Genomic DNA, 20864 nt, shown 5'->3' with positions numbered 1-20864 from the left:
CATGCTCGTGGCTGGCCAAATAGCACTGAATATCAGGTGGTACGAGAATAGAAAGTAGGGAATTGAGGAGGGCTCCATATTTGTACCTAGCACCAGTGTGCTTAAAGATTGGCCAAGTTCAGAGGTTGTTTTTCCTCTTTTTACTGTATAAGAAAGTTATTCATCTATGTCTATCTCTATATTTAGGGGTGGATATTCAGCAGGAGTTAACGGGGCAAAAGTGACTTAATGAGTGGCTCCCCACAAGATATTTAGGCCCAGATTCTCTGAAAGGAGTCGTTCTTATAGGCACCAGTAGGCGCCCAAGCTCAGTAAAAATGCCATTTAAACAATGTTTTTAACTGAATTTCAAGATGCCTAGTGGTGCTTCCATAGGTGCTTTAGGCCACCTAATGCCACTATGTGTGTGTGTGTCTAATATGCAGGGCAGGATTAATTTGTCGAGGGCCCCTAGGCACACAAGTACACTGGGCCCCCCTGCCCCGCCCCACCCCACCATGCGCCCAGGCAGAAACAGGAAGCTGCGTCAGAGGGAAGCTTTGGGCAAGCAGCATTGCTTGCACAATTACAGTTCCCATTGCCTTACTTTCCGTCGATGGGGGGTGGGGCCCGCATTGCCGATCGAGGGGGGGGGCCCGCATTGCCGATCGAGGGGGGGGGGGCATGCGTTGCCGATCGATGCTGGAGGGGCCCATCACCGTTTGGAAAAAACAATGTTGATGCCTTCCTTCATCGGGCCCTCCTGACCATTTCGGGCCCTAGGCACGTGCCTACTTGGCCTATTGGTTAATCTTGTCCTGCTAATGTGTGTGGCTAATGGCTAATGTGGCATATTGACAGCCTCGGCAGAATCTTTATATGGAGTAAGCTAAATGCTTGAACATTTTGCACAGTTAATATCCCCGACCCTGAGGAGATTGATGCAATAATGTTTTGAAGCTAAGTTTCACTTTAAACTAAACTATTTAAATTACTATTAAAGTATTAAAATGTTTTAGATGTAAGCACTGTCACTTTAAAATAAAAAAAGTTATAAAAAGACATATAAAAAGTTTAAAAAAATGCACGCCGACACAAAAGGGTTCCAGTGAGGAGTGCTACCACACTAGTTACATTATCTAAATGTTTTAATGTGGCGTTCTGAGGACCTTCAGTGTGAGAAAATTGCTATATGAAATAAGGATTTGTAGCTAAAGAAGTATTATTTTGTATTTGGCTAATGCTGGAAGTGGCATTAGGCGGCCTAAAGTGTCTATGGAGGTGCGATTCACATCAAAAGAAGGCACCGGAAATGTAGGCCTGGAAAACCATGGCCTACTGTACATTTCTGATGCCCACCTTTGCCGGAGGCGCGATTCTGAAACTGGCACCATCGCGTGATTGACAGGCGATTGGCGGCCACCTTTATGGCAGCCACCAACAACAGCGCTGGTTAGAGAATCCAGGCCTTAGTGACACGTAACTAGATAGTGATGGGCGGAGGAGTGTCGCTAACCTATCCAAGCAGTGCCAGTGCTCAGATAACTATTAGAGCAAAGAAGACTTCATCTACCGCAGCCCTAACTTGCCTGGATAGCTATGCAAAACTGACACCGACGAGTGGTGGTAACTGGATAACTTTCTGTTACTGCTGAAGAATCAGATATTCAGTGTCGGTCGCTGGATATAGGCCAACACTGAATATCCAGGTTTAATTCAGCCCAGCATTTAAATCACTCTCCATCCTAAGCTGAATATTGCCTGGACAGATCTGTATGCACTCGGTTACATTGTGGTAGAATGCTTAATCTGAATCTGATAATGCTCAAGAGTAGTTTCTCTCCCCCCTCCCCCCCCCCCCCCCCCACCATGCTGGCCATGCTCCATTTGCCCTAAAAACTTCACTGCAGAGGTTTTGCTGCTAAAGTGCATTACAATTGTTGATGCGTGTTAATAGCAAAACCTTCCTGCATGTTAGTAGTAGGTCACTAATTGAGCATTTCATTCCATAATAATATAACAGTCATTAGTATGTAAGGACCACTTGACCTAACTAGTATGTCTAATTGATCCCCTCCTCTACCTTCCCTGCTGCATCCTCTTCTCCATCTCATGTCCAAAGAAGCTTGAATTTTGTTGCTGTTTTGAAAAATGCCTCCCTTTTGTACCTTAATATTTAAGCATCTTAGACATTTGACTACTTCCAGTGCATCTGTCAACCCTCTATTTTCCTCACAACCTTTTACATAGGGCCTCCAATGATGAACTTGCACCATATTGATAGTCATTTTATGACCCACTTCTATCTTTTCCCATGTCTATACTGTTCAAAACATTTTTTTTGTTATGGAATTGAAGAGATTCTGGCATAATGTACAATGAGAGCTCAGTGCTAAAAGTGCATTTGCATTCTGAATGCCATGAAAAGAATATGCAGCTTTGTTCTGTCATTTGTAGTGCAGAAAGTGGGGTTGCACACAATCTGTATACACTGTTCAGAACTTGCAAGACAATGGAGTTGGGTAGCTTTCAATCTGTTTTTACGGTGACAGAAGGCTTAAAATTAGGTTTAGCTACACTAAGGGCCTCTTCTAACAAACTGCGTAAGCAGTTTGTAGCACAGAGAGCCACGCTGAATGGCCCGCACTGCTCACGACACTCATAGGAACTCTATCAGCATTGAGAGCATCACAGACCATTTAGCGTGGCTCTCTGCGCAGTTTGACAGAAAAGGAATTTCATCTCAAAAGATGATGCAAAAACAAATCCACCCCAAGATGCTTAAAGCACATGTTTTTTTTATTTTTGGGGTGAGGGGTGTTAATGAAAGGATGATGGGACAATAAAGAATGGAATAGGCAGAATTCAGAAGTGACTGGGGCAGGAGAGATATTAGAGGAGCTATTGACTAACAACCTCCCCAGGGATCTTGCAGCTAAAAGAAATGCAATAAAATTAAGGCATTTTTTCCAAGTGTCACTAGGGGGCACTGTAGGCTTGAAATTGAAAAGGGAAAAAAATTGTAAAACTTTGTGGTAACCATTCTGCTTTATTGTTAATGGTAAACAGTTCTGCAAAACAAAGCATAAAAAAATACATTAGCAATTAAATATATATTTATTATAACCTAAAGTTCACTTTCTGCTTTTTTCAGCATTGTGTATGTGTTGCAAATGGACATAAATGAATAGTACATTTGAGAAAATAACAAAGTATTCTTTTGTAGACATTACTTATTGTTTTATTTTTTATGTAACTCTGCAGGTTTCTATAGTGCTATACACTGCCATCTTACAGTGAGAGAACCATACATCACACACAGAATAAAGAAGGTGGTTGTGGTAAGAGCCGATAGTGTAGCTGGTTTTAAGAAAGGTTTGGACAATTTCCTGGAGGAAAAGTCCATAGTGTGTCATTGAGAAAGACAGGTAGGAACCCACTGCTTGTCCTGGATCAGTAGCATGGAATGTTGTAACTCCTCGGATTTTGGCCAGGTACTATGAGAACAGGCTACTGGGCTTGAAGGACAATTGGTCTGACCCAGTAAAGCTATTTTTATTTTCTTCTTCTGTTCTTATGGTACTAAGTGCAGTGGAGGGAGAGAGCCTGAGTGAAAAAAAGAAAATAAATAGAAACAAACCCCAAAATAGGTGATGCCTTAAAAAAAAAAAAATTGGACTAGCTTAATACATAAGCAGCATGGTGATGTCTGAGATAGTTGAACTGTATATACTTGAATATAAGCCATGATTTTTGGACCAAAAAATGGCCCAAAAATGTGAGTCTCGGCTTATATTTGGGCCATCGCTTACCCGCCCCCATTCTGTCTCATCCGAATCCAACCCCCTGCCCCCTCACGCATCAAGTTTTCGTGGCAGAATACAGAAGTAGATTGCCAGGCCTTCTGCACAGTATAAATTTGATGTTATCACCATTGCTACATCAAATACAATCCTCCGTCTCCAACACTGCCCATCAGCTGCTACCCAGATGGGTGGTATATCATCAGTCTGACATCTCTGCTGAAACCAGTTTGTCTTGAGAGATCCTGCTGGTAGTGAAACTACAGATGGCATATATTCATTAAAATTTAAGCTGAGCCCTCCAAAGCTCCCCCAAACCCACTATACTCACCTATCTACCATTCCAATAGCCCTTATGGTTGCAGATGGCCCCTATATGGCAGTATAATAGGGTTTTGGTGGGTTTTAATGGGCTCATACTTAACACCAAAGATGATGTGGTTAGAATGCCTTTTGGGCCTGGGTCCTTCTCATTATGGCTCACTGTCCCATCCACTAGGTTACTTGACACCTGTGTGATAGTATACTAGGCTTTCCCATACCAATTGCTGCTGTTCTAGAGACAGGTATGTACTCTGTCATTCAGATTTTAGGGGAGGGGGAGATGATTAGTGAGTAGTGAGGGAATGTGTGTGTGTGTGTGTGTGTGTGTGTGGGGGGGGGGGGGTCATATCTTAATGTATCCAGTGGTCATCTGGTCAGTTTGGGTACCTTTTTGGCACTTATACACTTAAAAACAGGTCTAGCTCCAAATGTCTAAGTTCCATCCAGAACGTGTTGGAAAAGGTTTGATTATTGCCGTAAAGCATCTAAGTTAAACCTGCCCAAATCTGCCCAAAGCACGCCCATAACACACCTCCCAGCATGTCCCCTAGAACTCTGGACACACAGAAGGCTGACAACTTCTGTGTACCCACTCCTTGTAGATAATATACCAACATGTTCCCTGGATATCTAACATAGAAACATAGTAGATGACGGCAGTTAAAGACCCGAATGGTCCATCCAGTCTGTCCAACCTGATTCAATTTAAAAAAAAAATGTTCTTCTTCTTAACTATTTCTGGGCAAGAATCCAAAGCTCTGCCCGGAACTGTGCTTAGGTTCCAACTACTGAAGTCTCTGTCAAAGCTTACTCCAGCCCATCTACACCATCCCAGACATTGAAGACCTCCCAGGCCCATCCTCAACAATGCAAGCCTGCCCAGTACTGACCTTAAAATCTAAGGCTTAGATATTCAATATTTACAATTATTTTCTAATTCTGTATTTCTGTTGTGTCTCAGCAGTAGTCAATATTCACCGATCTGCCAAAATCAGGTCATGGACATGGTGAACAATTTCAGTAGTTGATACCATTTGAAGCCTTCCAGTCCTTGCTGCATCTTCAGTCTCAAGATTTCTATGCTGAAAGTTTGCACATCTCTGTGGAGTATGATGGACATTTGTCACTCAGTGTTTGCATCATACATTCATGGATTTCCTTTGGAGTTTTCTTCTGCAGGAATAGGAATTTCATAATGGCTTGGAGTTCCACTCTTGAAAATTCCATACTTTTCATTGACTTGGGTCAATCTGAAACAATGTTGGTATGTTTGTAATGTATTCATATATTTATCTGACTGTGTTATAATATGAGGATAAATGCAACTTCCCAGGACTAATTAGAAGTTCTTATTATAAGTACTGTTATATTTGTATACTATTAGGATTGCTGTTATTTGTGTTGTTTTTTTGGATTTGCATGTTTATTTGTGGGGAAAAAACCCATAGAATTACAGTTCTGCAAATTGGCACTTTGCAAAATAAAATAACACTCTTTTCAGCTACAGTGGCAAAATAACACTCAGGATTTAGGAAGTTGGTTGGACTGAGAGCTTTTCAGTAGCCCCTTGTATATGAACTAGCTCAATAGGGAATTCAAAGCAGTGAAGTGGCAAGAGAGATAAAGAATGAGAAGCACAATATATTTTGATGGATCACTCCAAAAGTAGTTTTACTACAGTTAAAGGGTAGAATAGTTAGAGTAAAACTAATGAACTTTTTTGTTTGAAAAATAGAAGAGGGTTGAGATGCACAGCCTTAATGGAGCCTGTGAAAAGGAAAATTGAACAGTCTCCCTTTTCACTTTTGTCAGTCCTAAGGAATTATGGAGATTCCAAAATGTAACCTAAAATTGGCAAACTGCTGAGGATGAATTTTCACTGCTTCCTGTTCATTTCTTTGCTGTTTAGCCAAAGATTTTACAACAAAAAGCTCTTGAGGTTAATTCAGTGCTAGCCAAATTCTGGCCCTCTTTTACTAAGGACTCCTTTTACTAAGCTGCGCTAGCAGTTTTAGCGCACACTAGACGCTAATGCCTCCATTGAGCTGGCGTTAAGGTTTGGTGCGTAGCGCGGGGTTAGCATGCATGGCAATGTAGCATGCGCTAAAAACGCTAGCGCACCGTAGTAAAAGGAGCCCTAAGGTGCGCTAACCGATTAGCACACGCTAATCGATTTAGCACACGCTAATCGATTTAGTGCGCGCTAAAAGCTAACACATCCATGTTAGTCTATGGACACGTTAGCATTTAGCACGTGCTAATCAGTTAGCGCATCTTAGTAAAACAGGGGGTCTGGGTCTTTGCTTCTTTAAGAGGTAGCAACTCTCCTCTTCTAGATTGATAGCCCTGCTTCTATCTCTCTTTATGCTGACTTCTGACATTATCTAAAGTCCAGGGGTGTCCAACCTTTTGGCTTCCCTGGGCCGCACTGGCCGAATTTTTTTTTTCTGGGGCCGGGCAAATGCTGCAGCAAGACAGAGGAGGGAGCCGGCAAGACGGTAAACACCCAGGGACAGCAGAGGAAAACACTGCATCGTCCTCGACCAGGACTGCACAAAATACTTCCCAGGGCCGCAGCATATCCAGTGTACTTGGGCTGCACTAGCTTTCTCTCTGTGATATAAGTTTCTTCTTTGGGGAGCTGCAGCATTTAACCTCAGTCTTGTCAGTGGTTGGGGGAGGGAACTGTGGTGCTCACCTAATTGATGGGCCACAAAAAGGAGAGTCAGCATCAGTTTTTCTTTTCCTGCCTGGAAGCTGTCTGGTAGCTTCTTCGCTTTCATAAAATGTTGAAATATATTTTGGAAAATCAGGACTGATTCATCTCTTCTTTCATGACCTGGAACAAAGGGGATAATTCTATAAATGTACACCTACACGGCTGCTATACCATAAAGGAAAATAGGGGCCTGATTCTTATGCATGTTGCTTAGCTGGTGTTAAGCATTCTAACATTTAGGACTCCTTTTACAAAGGTACGCTAGCGTTTTTAGCGCACGCACCGGATTAGCGTGCGCTACAGCGTGCACTACCCAAAAAACTACCACCTGCTCAAGAGGAAGCAGTAGCAGCTAGCGCGCGGGGCATTTTAGCGCGTGCTAAGCTTTGTAAAAGGAGCCTTGTAAAAGGAGCTTTGTAAAAGGAGCTTTGTAAAAGGAGCCCTTAGACTTATCTTATTTATGCCAGGGAATTTTTTGGCCTAAATGCTTGTGCCTAAGTTAAGCATCCAACAGCTCCTAACTTAAAAACAGGTGCCTAATTCAAAAACATGCCAATGATCTACTCTTAACCACACCCACTTTTAACTATGTGCTGTGCTCTAAGGCCCATATTGTATAGATGGCGCCCTAATGGCACATAACTTAATTGGTAAAAGCCATCTAGAAATGCTTTAAAATCTTTTTTTAAAAAACAGTAGGTGCCTAGAAAAACAGTGCCTTTATTGTGTCCACGGAGGCCCCTTAGAATGCCTAAAGTCGAAGTAGGTATGGTTAATGCCAGAAACGATCTTAGGCATTTTAAGACACTTCCACAGATGTGATTCTTGTCAAAGGTAGGTGCCAGAAATGTAGGCCTTTAAAACCCTGGCCTACATTTCCAGTGCCAACCTTTGACAAAACTTGTAATTCTGTAAATGGCACTGTTGCTTGATTGAAATGCAATCAGTGGCTGCTTTTTAGGCAGCTGCAGATAATGGTGCCATTTACAAAATCCAGCCCTAAGCGCCTAACTATTGTAGAATCATGCCTACCAAATTAGGTGCCTAGCTTTCGATTAACTCCACTTACTGCCAATTAAGAAGTGCTGAGTGCTATTAACATAGTAACATAGTAGATGACGGCAGATAAAGACCCGAATGGTCCATCCAGTCTGCCTAACCTGATTCAATTTAAATTTTTTAATCTTTTCTTCTTAGCTATTTCTGAGCAAGAATCCAAAGCTCTACCCGGTACTGTGCTTGGGTTCCTACTGCCGAAATCTCCGTTAAAACCTACTCCAGCCCATCTACACCCTCCCAGCCATTGAAGCCCTCCCCAGCCCATCCTTCACCAAATGGCCATATACAGACACAGACCGTGCAAGTCTGCCCAGTACTGGCCTTAGTTCAATTTTTAATATTATTTTCTGATTCTAGATCCTCTGTGTTCATCCCACACTTCTTTGAACTCAGTCACAGTTTTACTCTCCACCACCTCTCTCGGGAGCGCATTTCAGGAATCCACCACCCTCTCTGTAAAGTAGAATTTCCTAACATTGCCTTTGAATCTACCACTCCTCAACCTCAAATTATGTCCTCTGGTTTTACCATTTTCCTTTCTCTGGAAAAGATTATATTCTACGTTAATACCCTTTAAGTATTTGAACGTCTGAATCATATCTCCCCTGTCTTTCCTTTCCTCTAGGGTATACATATTCAGGGCTTCCAGTCTCTCCTCATATGTCTTCTGGCGCAAGCCTCCTATCATTTTCGTCACCCTTCTCTGGACCGCTTCAAGTCTTCTTACGTCCTTAGCCAGATACAGTCTCCAAAACTGAACACAATTCTCCAAGTGGGGCCTCACCAATGACCTGTACAGGGGCATCAACACCTTCTTCCTTCTACTGGCTATGCCTCTCTTTATACAGCCCAGCATCCTACTGGCAGCAGCCACTGCCTTGTCACACTGTTTTTTCGCCTTTAGATCTTTGGACACTATCACCCCAAGGTCCCTCTCCTCATCCGTGCATACCAGCTTCTCTCCTCCCAGCATATACGGTTCCTTCCTATTATTAATCCCCAAATGCATTTCTTTGCATTGAATTTTAGTTGCCAGGCATTAGACCATTCCTCTAACTTTTGCAGATCCTTTTTCATATTTTCCACTCCCTCTTTGGTGTCTACTCTGTTACAAATCTTGGTATCATCTGCAAAAAGGCACACTTTTCCTTCTAACCCTTCAGCAATGTCACTCACAAACATATTGAACAGGATTGGCCCCAGCACCGAACCCTGAGGGATTTAGCCTATTACTGCTGATTTAGCCTATTACCCAATTAAGTTAGATGCCTACATTTGCTACATGTGCTGATCTAGGCATCTAACTTTAGGCACACTTTATAGAATTTGAGGGGTAGATGCCTACTTTCCTTTATAGACATAACATAACATCGAGTGTCTAGACTGCATAATCATGAAGTTCAATGCGGTATGCAAAAGATTAAATAATAATGACAGGGGAAGAAGGCAGAGAAGATCGAATTGACAAAATATGTTGAAAAAAAGATAAGTTTTCAGTTGTTTTCTGAAATGTACGTAAGAGTGGGATGAAAACAGTACGTGCCGAAAATCCTTATCATAAAAAGTTGCCTGAAATGAGAGAGTATGATTATGATATTTCTTATTTTTACAGCCCTTGACAGGAGGGAATATGAAAAGGGCATGAGATCTTCTATTATTCCTTTGAGAACCTATAGACTACTAATGTAATAGGCTAGATACATGCCTATAACATTAGTATTTACATAACATAGAAGTTGATGACAGATAATGCGATACTACATATGCATATTTGATTTTCCTTGCCATTTTCAGGGCATAGAATGTAGAAGTCTGCCCAGCAGTGGTCTATTTGTTCAGCCATGAAGAAAGCACAGGCTGTAGAAGTCTGACTAGCACTGACTTTGCTCCTCAGTTACTAGTATTGCCATCTAATCACAGCTAAACTTGTTTGGTTCCATGCCTTCAATAGAAGATTCCTTTATGTTTATCCCATGCATCTTTGAATTCTGTTACCATTTTCATTTCCACTGCCTCCCATGGGAGGGCATTCCAGGCATCTACTACCCTCTCTGTGAAAAAGAACTTCCTGATGTTACTTTTGAATTGGCGCCCCTGCAATCTAAATTCATGACCTCTACATCTACTACCTTCTCTCCTCTGGAAAAAGTTTTAAAAAAAAAATACATTTAACACTTTTCAAATATTTCAATATCTGTATAATATCATCCCTGTTTCTCCTTTCCTCCAGAGTGTACTTCTTCAGGTCATCAAGTCTCTCCTCATATGTCTTGTGGCACAAACCTCAAACCATTGTCATTGCTTTTCTCTGAAATGCTTCAGGTCTTTTTATGTCCTTGGCAAGATAAGGCCTCTAAAACTGAACACAGACTCACCAATGTCTTCTACAGGGGCATCAAGATCTTTCTTTAGCTGGTTATAATCCTCTCTTTGCAGCCCAGCATCTTTCTGGCTGTGGCCACTGCCTTATTGCATTGTTTCATCACCTTGAGATCCTCAGACACCCCCAAGGCTCCTTTACTGAGCTGTGCTTATTAATCTCTCACCTCCTGTTTTATACATCTTCTTTGGATTTCTGCATCCCAAATGCATCACTTTGCACTTCTTCACATTAAATTTAACTGCCATTCTTTGACCATTCTTCTAATTTTGGAGATCGCTTCTCATGGTTTCTACTTTCTCTGAGCTATCCACTCTATTGGCTATCTTCATATCATCAACAAAAACGAAAATGTTTCCTTCTAATCATTCAGCACAGTCTCTCACAAATACCTTAAACAGAATCGGCCCCAGTACTAAAACTAAGGCAGTACCAAAGCACCCCATTACTCACCTTCCTTTTCTTCAAGCAAATTCCATCTACCACTACCCTCTGTCACCTATCAGTCAACCTGTTTCTTTTTTTTTTTCCAATTCTTTATTCATTTTCAAATTTACAATAAGTGTAACAAAATATTCAAACAAATTAACAATGATTATATCACTTAATAATCATCAATGGCACAAATGTTATGTTCTTAACTCCCACCCTTCCTTATCATACAATACAATATGTAACATAAATTTACCTTTCCCTATCCCCTCACAATCAAACTTGTAAATTTAATGTGGGAAAAAATTAATTAATTAAATAAATACAATGCCATCTAATCTGTACAATACTTTGTAAATGGCTCCCACACATCCTGAAATTTCCTGAAAGAAACCACTCTCTATTGCTATAAATCTCTCCATTAATATTACAGTTCTAGGTTTTTCTTGATGTTGAGGATTTTTCTTTCCAATTCTATGTGCTCTTTCTATTTCTAAATTACCTTTTGTTTTTATTGGAAGAATTTTTGGTATTAGATCCTACAAAAAGATCATATTCTTCCCCTCAGCTCCCTCCTTTATTCCAATAATTCTAATATTCTGATTTCTAGATCTGTTTTCCATATCTATTACTTTCTTATTCAATTCCATCAAGATATTTTGATCTTCTTTGTAAGTTAGTTGTATGTGCTCAATTTTCTCAACTTTGTCTTCCAATTTGTCCATTCTATTATTTAAAATATCAAACTTACTGTTCATGAGATTCACTTCTTTTTTAATTTCCATTAGGTTTAAGTTAATATTTTTTTTAATTCTTCCATTACCTCAATAATATCCAGAGTGTCCATAGGTAATGGAACTCCACCGGCAGTTTGTGAATCTTCCTTTAATCTCTTAGCCTTCCCAGTTGATTTAGCAGGAGTTTCTTGTAGTTTTACTTTTGTTGATGCCATTCTTTCAGCTTTTAAAATGAATCTGGAGAATATTTATTATTTTAAAACTAATAAAGTATGCCCATAGGAGGGAGCTCAGCTGTTAACCTGCCATCTGCTAAGCCTCCAAGTTCCGGAAAGTCAACCAGTTTCTAATCTAGTTCACCACTTTGAACCCTAAGTTCAGCCCTCTCAGCTTATTCAAGAGTCTTCTGTGAGGAACCGTATCAAAGGCTTTGCTAAAATCTAAGTAAATTACATCTAGTGCATGTCCTTTATCCAGTTCTTTGGTAACCCAGTTATAGAAATCAATCAAATTTGTGTGGCAGGATTTTCCTTTAATAAAGCCATGTTGCCTCGGATCCTGCAACCCTTCAGATTCTAGAAGGATAACTATCTTTTCCTTTAGCAGTAACTCCATTATTTTTCCTAACACCAATGTGAGACTTATCGGTCTATAGTTTCCCACTTCTTCCCTGTCTCCGTTTTGGTGAAGAGGGACCACATCCACTCATCTCCAAACCTGCAGAACTTCTCCCATCTCTACCATGGCTTAGTAAAAGAAGGGAGGGGGGAGGGAGTAAAAGAAGGGAGGGGGGAGGGAGTAAAAGAAGGGAGGGGGGAGGGAGTAAAAGAAGGGAGGGGGGAGGGTAAGCATTTACAAGGATATACTAATAAGAAAGTCATTCCAGGTATAAGACATTCTGAACAAAATTACCAAAAAGTTCTTCTTTCTCTCTTGAGTTTTCCTTGTAACATTTTTTAATCACATAAGAGAGTCTGTGAATTATGAAAATAAAGTCACAAAATTGCATTCATGTCTTGTTCAAAAACAAACAAAACTAAGAGGGTAGCTCTTTCTGTTGTATCAGATAATGATGATTTCAAAAGTTCAGAGACATTTAAATCCTCTTTCCTAGTTAAGGTAGGCACTTCAGTCTCAAGGCTTTTCTCTGAAATTTTTCATAGGAATATAATAAAACCGATTCACTGGAGGAATAGGCTCAGAAGAAAATTTCAACACTTCTATCAGATACCTCTTAAAGGCATCACACCAATAGATGTTGGAAAATTTAATATGAGATATATGTAGGTTCAACCTACGATTATAATTTTCTAGTTGTTCAATTTTCCTGTTTAGAATAATTTTATCTTTCACTACTGCTGAAGATATTTCTTGTAAAGCTTTGACATCATCTGTAACCTGTTTTAGTTCTAAAATAAGTTCCTGTCTAATTTTTGGGACTAATTTTCAACTGTACTCACAAGACTGGATATCTCCATTGTAGATTACGTAAAGCACTCCAAATAGTCCCAGGTCCCGAGTTCTTCTTCGCTTGGGGCATCAGCAAGACTCTGCCCTTCAGATTCTTTTACGGGAATCTTGGCGGTAAACTGAGCAATTTACTGCTGCCAAGGAGATGATGTTTGAGCCACTGAGAGAGCAGGTTTGACGACTCCTTTATGAGTATGCGTCATTTGGGAAAAAACAAAATTCATCAGCAAGGTCAGAAGAATGCTCAGCTCACAAACACCAGCATCCGTTATCTTGGCCAATCCCCTGAGCCGTCCATATGCCCCTATTCTAATCATATATGCACATATAATCGCACAAATGTTATTTCCCAATTGGCTGATATTCAAAACAATTTAGCTAACTGTTGACTGGTTAAATTGCTTTGTTGGGGCTAGTCGCTCATTTTCAACGGCATTTAACTGGCTACGTGCTGCTGAAATTGGCTAATTTTCAACGGCACTTAACTGGCTAAGTGCTACTAAAATTCACAGTTAGGGACTACCTCAAAGCCTACTACGTTGGGAGCATTCTGGTACAGTGTCAGCACTTGGCTACTTAAGTACTGATATTCAGCCCTTAAGCGACCAGGTTTAGTGTATAAATTGGATCATATAGGAGTCTGTCTTATTATTATGTGCTACCCCATGACCACTTAAGTGTTGAATATTGACTTAACTGGATATTGAAGGCCAAAGCCAGAAAGTACCTGGCTTTGAATATCCTGGATCCATTGATGATGAGGAAAACATTCACTGTCACCCGCTGAATATCAGGCTCACAGTGCCTACCCTGGCACTAGGAGGAATGGGAAGGAAGACAAAACAGTGCTGGAAAAATTTTTGCTGGAGGGTGAAAGGAGGTGGTAAATCAGTTCCAACTTCCACCAGACTAAAGAAAGGAGCCCTGGCCTAGGAAAAAAGGAAAGGTAGTAGGACTTGGCAAATACATTTTCAGTTGTCCTAGTCACTGTATCTTTACAGCTGTTGTTTCTTTCCCTCAAACTTTCATCTGCGACACAGTCTAGACCATGAAAAACCTGGTCCTACTGTAATAAAACAAATCCTATGAGTTAATTCTGTTTTTACGTCATTGGTATGAAGAATAAGGTCATTTCTTTTGTTTTGTTTGTTATTTCTGTGTAGACTAATGGCAAAGCGTTATTATAACATGTTTCCATTCCAGCAGTGACAACCTATGTTAGTGCACATTAGAGTTAAAGCTTAATTAAAAAAAATAATGGCTGTAATTAAAGCCTATTAGGGAATAAGTAAGTAAAAGAACTTGGAATTTAATGGTGAGAAAGCAGGATTGGGATTTGGGGATTTAATGCTAACTTTCCGTGTGACCTTGAGCAAACTGTTCCCTCTTTCCCAGCCTAAATTGGTCAGACTAGCTAAGAACTTGAGGATTAGTGAAGTGCCTGGCAGTTATGTTATAAAGCAAAAAGAGTGCAGAGGTCTGCATTTGGAATCAGAGTCTTTTCCTTTCCATCGCTTTTCAGCACCCCTCATGCGGTCTGAGCATCTCCCTCCCTCTTACCTTCGTAGCGCATTTTACTTTAAATGTGTAATTTTTTTTAAGCTGCTGGAGTCTGCCTGAAGTCGCCTGCCTCTGCGGGTGGAAGCTTCTCCTCTGACGCAACTTCCGGTTGCCTGGGAACGCGCCCGACCACCCTTGCCCCTTCCCTGAACATGCCCCCTTTGGAACTGCATGCAAGATAAGTTAAGCACGCAGGTATAGGGCTGATCCATATATAACTACTAGTGACTGCCAATTAGTGCTTAACTCCAGTAATTGGTTGTTGTCACCTATCTAGCCCATCAGCTTACATATTGATCTACAATTCATGCCCAAAATGCGTGTACAACTCTAGATAATCTCTAAAAACCTGGAGGAATGCACATATTTGTATGCTTTGCCCATGCTCCATCAAAACGCTACCAATGTGCACCCCCACTAGCAAAGTACGTATATACTATTAAAACATACTGCATATGTGTATTTTAAAAGAAATCATTTACGCATGCAAATAACTAGAATGCTGCCATGTATGCAGTTACCACTATCTAACACTAGGCAGGTCCTTATAGGGTTACCTCCATAATGAGCAAAAAAAAAAAAGGATGTGATATTGTCTCTGTACAGGCTGTTGGTTAAATTTCACCTATAATAGTGTGTCCAGTTTAGTGCTGCTCAATTTGCCAATTTGAATCGATTTACCGATTCACTTCAGTGAATCAATTTGAATCGACTCATTTTCTTAAAAAAAATTGGACTCACTGATTCAGTGAGTCTTATCTCCTGACATACATCCAGATCTCCTAAAGCATCAGCAGTGATGGCGGTAGCCAGAGAGCAGAGGCAGCACAGTGAACAGGCTGCTCCTGATCTGCCTTGCCGAGGTCTTCCCTCTGCCATGCCTCTGATGACATCACTGATGATGCATCAGAGGGAAGCCCTGGTAGACAGTGTGGTGTGAACAACATGTTCACCACATTGTGTGGTGTGAACAGCCTATTCACCACACTACATCTGCCAGCTGGCCACCGCCACCGCCACCGCTGCTGCTACTTTAGGAAGCCCGAAAGGGAAGAGTGTCAGTTGGGAGGTGTTGCACAGCGGAATAGGAGGGATGGAAAGCTGATGAATTGGGGGGAGGAGAAAGGAAGTATTGTTGGACATGGGGTGGAGGAGAGTTAGGGAGAGATGCAACAGAGGTGAGAAGGGGTAAAAAGGAGAAATCCTGCATATGGTGGAAGGGATAGAGACATGCATGGAGAAGAGAGCGAGAGAGAGAAATGTTGGACATAGGGTGGAGGGCAGGGAGAAATGGTGCATGTGGAGAGAGAGAGAGAAATACTGCACATGATAATGGAGGGGAGAAAAAGAGAGAGAGATGCTGCATGGATGGGAATAGAGTGGTTTGACTCAGGGCACAAGGCAGGGAGAGAGAGAAAAAGATGGTAGACAGTGGAAAAGAAACAGAAATGTTGGATAGGGCAATGGAAGGGAAGGAACAGAGCTGGAAGATGAATGGTGAGCACGGAGAAAGAAGAAAACGTCAAATGGACAGGAGATCCCAGTGAATGAGTTATGAGGCCTGAACAATTAAGTTCATGAACTCATGCTAGAAAAAGTGCTACATACCTCATTGCTGAATATCACTATGGTCACCTTCGAAGTACTCCTCCTGGGAAGCTATGCACCGACGCCAGTGCCTAGTCCACCTTTCAAAGCAAGTTTGGAATTTTTTTTCTGGAATGGCCATCAGAGCTGTCATTGTATTACCCTTGATGTCCTGAATGTCATCATAATGTCTTCCTTTCAATATTTCCTTTACCTTCAGGTAAAGAAAAAAGTCATTGGGGGTGAGATTAGGTGAGTAGGGAGAGTATTCCAATACAGTTATTTCTTTACTGGCTAAAAACTCCCTCACAGATAGTGCCGTGTGAGCTGGTGCATTTTTGTGATGCAAGAGCCATGAGTTGTTGACAAAAAGTTCAGGCCATTTTCATCTAACTTGTTCATGCAGCCTTCTTAGTCTCACTAAGTCCAATGCCGAGCCTTTGACATCTAGGCTCAAACAGTGGAACTTGTGGATGAAAGTATGCCTTTAGTACAGCAGGAACAGAAAGGCATATTACCAAAGGTGGTATTAGCTACAGCAGACCAAGTTCTTCATTAGGAGAAACAATATCAAATGGAAACGACTGGTGAATCCCCAGAAAGTGCTGATGCCATCACTGCACTTCAAATTAGGCCTAATGAAACACTTTGTCAGAGCTCTAGATAGTCAGCAGCCTTCAAGACATCTTCCCTAATCTGTCTGATGCAAAGATCAAAGCCGGTGTCTTCATCATGATGTCCATTGTTTTCCAGCACCATTACGAATTTCTCAGGGATGGGCCTGCCGTTTGTTGTATGAAGTGTACACCGCTGCTACGTCTGATTATTCAAACAAATGATTCTTGCCCTCGTAAAACATCATCAGTTTTACTGGATATAAAAAGGCAAATTGAACATATTTTTTAAATGAAGTACTGCGCACAACAGGTTATAGGCCTTCCATAGCATAGAAACTCGGGTAGAATAGTCCTGAAAGCAGAGTATGGGCTTATTATCAAATGTATGGGGTCCACATGTCTGAATGGCTCATAGAATATCCATTTTATGTGAATAATTTTACAACTTCAGGATGACCACTTGAAGTTTCCCCTCTGCTGCTCGCTTCGGGCCCAGCTGATGAGCTAGAGCCAAGGAGTCTATGAGCCATGTCTCTAGGAACCTTCGCAGCTCAGGATTTGCAATAGTTTCTGGGAGTCCTACCAGCCGAAGATTCCCCCGACATGAGTGGTTTTCAAGATCATCGATCTTTTCTTCCAAGATCTGCAGTTTCATATGGAGATCTTGGTTGTATGAGGTAAGTCGCTGCATAGTATCCTCTAAGTCTGAGACTCTCCGGCACACAAGTATAATTTCCAATTGAGAGACTCAATGTGGTCATCCAGTACATCAATCTTATCCATTATACTCTGCAGGTTTTTGTCAAAGGATGAATGGATGGCGCTTTTCACTTCAGAGACTATTTCAGTGACCCAAGTCGAGCTCATTGACACCATGTTCTCTGTGGTCGCCATCTTTGTCTCCAAGTATTTCAGCTTGTCCTTCTCTTTACAAGGAGCTCTCGCCATCATAATCCAATCATTTTACACCTGAATGGGAAAAAATACGATCTGTTACCCTTCTATATAACTGTTCAGAGAGTTATTGCAAAGGATAGCCCTTAAATAAAGAGGTAAAAGAGCAGGGGTCCTGATGCTCAGGGTATTCACATCTGCTCTTCAGCACCATGTCACGTGACCTCCATAAATAAGAGATTATGGTGGACTGGGAGAATTCTTCTGCCCCTCCATATTTTTCTTCTATGTATTGCTCACACAGTGATGCTAACTGTACTGAAGGAAAGCCTTCATGCTTTCAAAATGGTTAGTGTTAACCTCCCATCAGAGGAGACGACCTGCCTGATTTAACCCTGTTAATTCAAAGGCATTAAAACCATTCTGTGTTGATCCTTTGTGTGGTAATTAGGGTGAAAACAAACATAGGTTTCCCTCACTGAATATCAAATGAATGATTATGATGAGCAGTCTGAGCAAGTTGGTCTGAAAAACCTGAGAGAAAAAAAAATTAAGGCTGACTGATTATTGAATATGTTCTTTGTAGAATATCAGGTTTCATTGTGTATTGCTTTTAAGTTGAAAGTCTGAAATGATACGGGGAAGATTCCTGTATTTAGCTGGATTCCATTGTCTTTTATCTGCAAATAGAGATATGGAGGATACACAGTAATTTTCCCTTAAAACCAAAACCAGATCTGTTATTTCAAGTTAGTGTATCTCAAGATTTTGACTAGGGCCTAATTGTTAACTTTGTAGAACTCGCTCCCCTTTCCATTCTTGTCTATAGTGCAGCATTACTTAAGAGACTTACTTATCCATCAAATGTGAGGTGTCTCAGCATAGTTCTGTTCTGTGCTGTGTTTGTAAGTATGAGTTGCAGGACATAGCTATTGCTATGCTCTACATAGCAGGGCTGGCTCTTACAAGTTCATTAAACATTAATACATACAGAATGGCTAGTTTTATAGTTCAAAAGCCTACCTTGCATGGACATGTGTTTTATTAATATCTCCATACCTCTTATTTCTCTCTGAATTTCAGCTCTGAACAGGATGCAGTGGACCTAGTGAATGCTTTATGATTCCATTTGAGGTTATGAGAACCAATCAGCACACTCAGGGATGCATTCCAGTGAAGCCTCATAAGTTATGCATAAAGCATTTCTCTGCACCGTCCCCTGGGTTGCCTTAAACACTGACTAACACAACCTTTCCTAATGAAGAGTGCAGAGAAGGAAAGAAAATTAAATCCTACTAATCTCACACACATTTTTTTTTCCTTTGGAACAGAAGCAGTTGATACTGAAATAGTCTCTCTTTGTAATTTGGAAAGAAAGGATGCAGCATTTTGTGATCCAGCAGCTGTTAGAACAGAGGTGCATTGAATGTTAATGTGGTTAGATAACCTGTGTGGCCACCTTGAAATTCTGGAGGCCAAATTGCTAGTGTATATGTTCTATAATTAACCTCTTAGTGTAGATTAATGACTCCTAGTAAGCTAATTTAAGTGATAGGCAAGTAGAGAGGAGCTGGACAGAAGGGGAATTCAGATAATCCACATGTAATCAGTATAACCTTGTGCCAGCTCAGGCAGAACCAGCTGTCTGGGCTCCCCTATGTTACCGGTAACAGAATTTCACTCTGGGACACTAAATCACCTGCAGGGTGAGACACAATAAGACATCACCCATCCATGGTGTTATTATGAAGCTGAAATAAAGTATAATAAATGTTTCTCTTAGGGGGAACACCAGACAAAAGTATTACTTCACCAAATTTTATTTGCTCCATTTGGGTATTGGGTGAGTGAATAGTAGACAGCTGAGATAACCAAGCTGGTCAAAGTAAATGCATTAGAAGAATATTTAGAAACATAGAAACATGATGGCAGATAAAGGCCAAATAGCCCATGTAGTCTGCTCATCCACACTAAGCAGGGCAGGATTAATTTGTCGAGAACCCCTGGGCACACAAGTATATTCTCTTCCTTCCATCCACTGTCTGCCCTCTCTCTGCCTCTTCCATATGCCATCTGCTCTCTTTCTATGCCTCTTCCAGAAATTGTCTGCCTCTTCCTTCCATCTCTCCCTCCCCCCGCATTGGTATGGCATCCATCTTCTTCCCTTTCCTCCTACAATGGTCTGGCATCTCTTTCCTCTCCTATATCCCTATGGTCTGGCATTACACTCTCTCCTCTCCCTTCACCCCACTTCCATCAGCATCTGCCCCATTTCTTTCCCTCCACCCCAATTTCATCAAATATCCTTCCCCCATATGTCTCTCTCCCCTTTCCCTGCACACCAATTCCATCAGTGTCTGCCCCCTTTCTTTCCCTCCAACCCAATTCCATTGAGTATCCTTCCCCCTTATGTCTCTCTCCCCTTTCCCTTCCCCCTTCCATCAGCATCTGCCCTCTTTCTTTCTCTCCAACCCAATTCCATCCAGTATCCTTCCCCCTTATGTCTCTCTTCCTCTTCCCTGCATACCAATTCCATCAGCATCTGCCCCCTTTCTTTCCCTCCAACCCAATTGCATCCAGTATCCTTCCTCTTATGCCTCACTCCCCTTTCCCTGCATATCAATTTCATCATTATCTGCCCCCTTTCTTTCCCTCCAACCCAATTCCATCCAGTATCCTTCCCCTTATGCCTCTCTCCCCTTTCTCTTCCCTCCCTTTCATCAGCATCTGCCCCCTTTTGCTCCCTCCAGCACCCTTCCATACCACCCTGCCCCCTTTCTCTCCCTCCAGCACCCTTCCATGCTCCTTTCTCTCTTCCTCCAAACAAATGCAGAACTGCTGGCGGCAATGGCATCAAAGGCAATACGGTCCCCTTTTATATCAATGGCAGACATGAATGGCAACGTGACTGGCTCTGCTGCAGGAAGGTCCCACGATGACTGCATCTGCTGGCCCATCCCACTCTGATGTCACATACTTTTTCCAGTGCAGAGCCAGAAGATGTAGTCATTGCGGGACCTTCCTGCAACAAAGCCGGCTGCATTGCCGTTGATGCCGAGGGTGGGGTGACCCTCATTGTCGTTGATGTTGGGGAGGGGTTCCTCCATCACCATCGATGCGAGGGGGGCCTGCTGTTGCCGATTGGCAAGGTGAGTCGCTTGTCTGTTTTCCCTCTTTCAGCGGACCTCCTTGACAATTTTGGGCTCTAGGCACATACCTACTGGGCCTACCCATTAATCCGGCTCTGGCAGTAACCATTATCTCTTTCTCTCTCTGAGAGATCCCATCTGTCTAATAGAAACA

This window comes from Geotrypetes seraphini, chromosome 1 (assembly GCF_902459505.1).
Source record: "Geotrypetes seraphini chromosome 1, aGeoSer1.1, whole genome shotgun sequence".
NCBI lineage: Eukaryota > Metazoa > Chordata > Amphibia > Gymnophiona > Dermophiidae > Geotrypetes > Geotrypetes seraphini.
This window is presented reverse-complemented; position numbering follows the sequence as displayed.